This window comes from Penaeus chinensis, chromosome 6 (genome assembly GCF_019202785.1).
Source record: "Penaeus chinensis breed Huanghai No. 1 chromosome 6, ASM1920278v2, whole genome shotgun sequence".
NCBI classification, from domain to species: Eukaryota; Metazoa; Arthropoda; class Malacostraca; order Decapoda; family Penaeidae; genus Penaeus; species Penaeus chinensis.
Window position 1 is genome coordinate 19106300 of NC_061824.1, and position 5000 is coordinate 19111299.

A 5000-nucleotide genomic window follows, 5' to 3' on the forward strand; every position below is an offset into this window, starting at 1 on the left:
GGTATAAACTGGATTCTAAATTATCATAAAACACGCTTAATCAAGTTGATTACATTTCGCATATAGCTAAGATAATTATATACAAGATGTAGCTAAGATAGTGATGATCTGAACTTACCTAATATAGTAAAAACAAGATCTTAATCAAAGCGCTTGCAGACTGACCATAACTAACATCAAAATGACAACGAATACCGCCAAGATAATCACGCACGGAAATAAGCAAGAAAGAGGGCGTGGCGTGAAGCCTATGAAACCAAGCCTACCAACCTTTCCGCAGTTACTCAGCGCGGACGTCAGAGGGGGAAAAAAGTCTTCTCTTCCACCCATGTACATCCGTCTCACTCACCCAAACACATACACCTGCTGGAGCAATTAAGGCTTCCACGAAGTAATCTGAGCCTTATCTTAATCTGTTCCCCTTCATTGAAATCCGATATCCCTTAAATTGCCCTCTCCGACCCCCCTGAACCCCTCCCCCCCCCCTTGTTCTTCCTCTCTCCCCTCGCCCAACGGCTTGTCTCCTTACGTCAGATAAATTAATCATAAATATTTCAAATGTTAATGAGGATATCATGTATGTACTGTACATCTCATATTCACTTCTGCAATACGTGTACAGCTGTTCATTGAGTCCTAACGTGCCTTTATTTAAATGATGTACGTGATGTTGACTATGCAAGTATTTATTCTTTATGTGACCTATGTCAAGAATGTAAGAGAATATAGATGAAAAATGCGATATCAAAATAAACATATTCTGAGGACCTCGGCAAGGGTCTATTTCACCAACTGTGTATACAAGCTGTCATATTATGCAATGCTCTGCGGTCATCTGGCCCCTCTTCTCCCGTTATTTTTGTCTTCGTTGTCTTCTTTATCTGTTCCTTTTTCCCCGTTCAGTGATTATTTCGCTCTTAATCTCTTTCTCTTTATATTTTAGATTTTTAAGGTTAATGTCTCTTCTTCATTCTCACATTCGTTGAATTTATTTTGCATTTCGCTGTGTGTGCAGTATGTATGGGTATAGTAAATCTGTTATATTATCATTTATACTTTATCTTACTGTTCATAATCCCTTTCAATCTATTTTCATTCTGGACTTATTAATTATTGGTGTTTCCTCCTCGCATTTAGACTCGATTTGGCTATTTTTCATGTTGCAATGGTTATTTATATGAGTTATTTATGTGATTCCCACAACCGGCATTTTATTTTCATCAGCCATGCAAATCGCACTAAATCATGTTCACGTCTGTCAGTCACTGTCACAGCCCGAAAACTACGACACTATAATCTCACTATCTCACCATCTTCGTACCATTATTCAGCATCGCTTTGCTCGCTATCATCATCGTGTCAAATTCGCTCTTCGCTCTTTAGCTCCTAACTCTGACCTTCAAATCCTCAACGCTGTCTTATAATTTCATCTCCCAAGGCAGTTCCTAAACTATCGCTTTCTATATAATCAAACACTTCTTGATAGATTCCAAATGTCAGATCCACAAAAGAGGCACTGTCCTAAAGGAAATATTCACGTGACAATACTCAAATTTCAAAAATATGAAGCCTCCTCCTGCGACCATACCGGATCTGCCGAAAGGCTTGGTAAACGATCGTGTTTTATGACTAAGCGCGTGTGTCTGCCGTGACGTCACAGACACCTAACACCCTCCCAGGCGAAAGTGTTTTGTGTTTGTTTGTTGTTTCGCCGGTGTCGTTTGCGTATATGGAACGCGTGTGTGGGTTTAGCCATATGTATGCAGATAATTTATGTGACCGTTACGATGTGTTTGGATTTTCGTGTTTTAAAATACGCCTTGAATATACTGCAACGTGTTTTCATACAGATTTTATTTTTGAAACTACACACGAATAGTGTCTCTTGTATATACATTTTCCATATATCCCAAGTCTCATCAGCACAATATATTCTTTTCGTTATGGTATATTTCATTTTTTAAAACAAATAGATACTCCACTGCATGTATCTCTAGGGCAGCGGTCCTCTGTGCATGTGTGCACGTCTGCAGCATCGTGTACACATGACGCTCACGCCTACACGTACACGACTTGGGGGGGTAGGGGTATGGGGGGGGGGGGGGGCATGGACGTTAGGGGGGAAAGGGCAGGAGGGGAGGGTGGGGAGAGGGTAGGGGGAAGGGGAGGTCAACACATCCGTGCAGTTGGTATGTGACGAGGCAGCTGCGCCGCTTGGGGTCGGCGTAGTTTCCTGACCGCGTGGGGGGAGAGACGGGGGTGGGGGGGATGTTGCGTGCGTGTGTGTTTCTGTGTGTAGTTGTAGGTGTGCGTGTGTGTGTGTGTGTGTGTGTCTGCCTGCCTGTTTGTGAGAAAATGTTTTTCTTCCTGCCTGCGTTTGTCTGACTGTCTATCTGTTTCTGTATCTCTGTATCTAACTGTATATCTATCTATCTATCAATCTATCCATCTATATAAACATATATAAATATATAGATGTATGTGTGTGTCAGTCTATCTTTATGTCTATCTATCTATATGCCTGCGTGTTAGTGTGCCTTGCATTCGTATTACCGAGATCCCTCCCACACGTGACCGAGAAAGAACTGCAACGGCAAAGGTTGACGATAATGATGAAAGCAACAATCAACATCGAATTTCTGAGCTGCAACGCGACACCGAAGATAAACAGCGCAATGGGATTGTGGGGGAGGAGTGTGTGAAAACGGGGAGGAAGGGAGAGAAGGGGAAGGGACGCAGAGGGAGAAGCACGTCAAGAGAAAGAGAGGCAGAGGGAGAGGGGGAGAAAGTGAGGGAGAGGAAGGGAAGGAGGGAGCGAGAGAGAGAGAGAAAGAGAGTGAGAGAGAGAGAGAGAGAGAGAGAGAGAGAGAGAGAGAGAGAGAGAGAGAGAGAGAGAGAGAGAGAGAGAGAGAGAGAGGGAGAGAGAGAGAGATTACAATAGGGAGAATATAAAGTCCAAGAGAATACAGCAACAAAATAGAAAAAAGTGACAGAGAAACAAAGGCAGAAAGTGACAGGAAATGGTGATAACAAACAAGAAAATAAGAAAAGAGACAAAAACTCAGCGAGACGGAGACAGAGAAAGAAAGAGAACGAACGGTGTAATAGAGACATAAAAATAATGAGGCACGATAAACAGGAATAAAGACAGACAGTGAGAACCCATAAAAAGAGAGCAAGAAATATGTAAACACAGAAGGAATAGAACAAGCAAATAAGATAAGGCAAATGGTAATAACTATTCAAAAAAGAACATAAAATTTGTCGCATGCTGTGTAGTAAACGAACCTCTTGTTGTCATTTTAACAAACATAAAAGTAAAACAAAAACAAAAATCGAGTAAATATTATTAACAAGAAGAACAGAAAGTTAGTCAAATCCAGTACAGAAAACGCCTCCTTGAGCAGATGTAAAACAAAAGAAAAATAAAACAAATATTATCAACAATCCAAAAAGAACATAAAGTTTGGCAAATACTGTGTAGAAAACGACTCCCTTATTGTCACGTTTGCACTTGCAAGAAGCGGACAAACACTCAAGCAATTAAACAAACAAAAACCACGTGGGGACCAGCGTGAGACACTCCCGCAGACGAGACTAAGTTATCACTCTCGAAGTGGACGCTGTTGTGATGCCGAGGGAAAGGGATGGGGAGAAAGGGAAGAGAGGGAGGGTTGAGGGGAAAGGGATGGGGAGAAAGGGAAGAGAGGGAGGGTTGAGGGGAAAGGGATGGGGAGAAAGGGAAGAGAGGGAGGGTTGAGGGGAAAGGGATGGGGAGAAAGGAAAGAGAGGGAGGGTTGAGGGGAAAGGGATGGGGAGAAAGGGAAGAGAGGGAGGGTTGAGGGGAAAGGGATGAGGAGAAAGGGAAGAGGGGAAAGGGAAGATAAGAATGGTTGAGGGGAAAGGGATGGGGCAAAAGAGAAGAGAGGAAATAGAAAAGAGGAATGAGTTGAGAAGAGAAGGGTGAGGGGAAAGAAGAGGTAGGGAGAGAGGAAGAAAGCAGAAGGGGGAAACAAGACGGAGAAGGTAGGAGAAGGGAAACACGAAGATGGAAGAGGGCGAAAGAGAAAGGGCGAGGGGAAGGTGAAGAAGGGGGTGTGGGAAGAGAGGGGAAGAAGGATTAAGGAAGAGAAAAGAGAAACGACTGGAAGGAAGATGGGAAAAGGGAGGAAAAAGATGCGATAGGGAGAGGTAGGAGGAGAAAGAGGAAAAAACGAAGGGAAGTGGAGACGGAGAGAGAGGAGGAGGAGTGGGGAGAGAAGGAATACAGGAGAAGGAAAGAGAGGATATATAAAGGGGGGACAGGAAAGGGAAATAGAGATGATGGGAGGGGGAAGGAGGGGAGGGGAGAGGAGGGAAGGGGAGGGGGGAGGGCAGGAGAAGGAAGGGAGGGGAAGGGAGGGGAGAGGAGGTAAGGGGAGGGAAGGGGAGGGGAGAGAATGGATGGGGAGAGGAGAGGAGAGGAGGAAGGGGAGGGGAGAGGAGGGAAAGGAAAGGGAGGGTAGATGAGGAAAGGGGAGGGGAGAAGAAGGATGGGGAGGGAAGGGGAGGGGAGAGAAGTGATAGGGAGAGGAGAGGAGAGGAGAGGAGGGAAGGGGAGGGGGAGGAGAGAAGGGGAGGGAAGGGAGGGGAGAGGAGGGATGGGGAGGGAAGGGGAGGGGAGAATAGGGAAGAGGAGGGGAGAGGAGGGTCATCTTCCCAGGCAAGGTTGTCATCATCATTAAAATGGCCGCAGCAGGAGAGGAGAAGGAGAGGGTTAGTTTGTTTTATCTTTTACTTCTCTTGTTTGTCTCCTTCACTTCTTTTATCATTATTATTCATATATTCATTGTTATCTCCCTTGACATCTTTCTGTCCTGTGCTCTATCTTTCTTACTTTCTTTCTTTTCTTTTTTTCTCTTCGTTTTGTTTTCTTCTTCTTCTTCTTTTTCTTCATCTTCTTCTTCTTCTTCTTCTTCTTCTTCTTCTTCATCTTCTTCGTCATCTTCTTCTTCACCTTC

General features: G+C 44.2%; 1 protein-coding gene across 7 annotated transcripts in view; it reads right to left on the reverse strand.

Moving 5' to 3' along the window:
* Positions 1–5000, reverse strand: part of LOC125026157 (cartilage oligomeric matrix protein-like) — a 101766-nt gene that overhangs the window by 61192 nt on the left and 35574 nt on the right. The gene's annotated exons all lie outside the window — the stretch shown is intronic.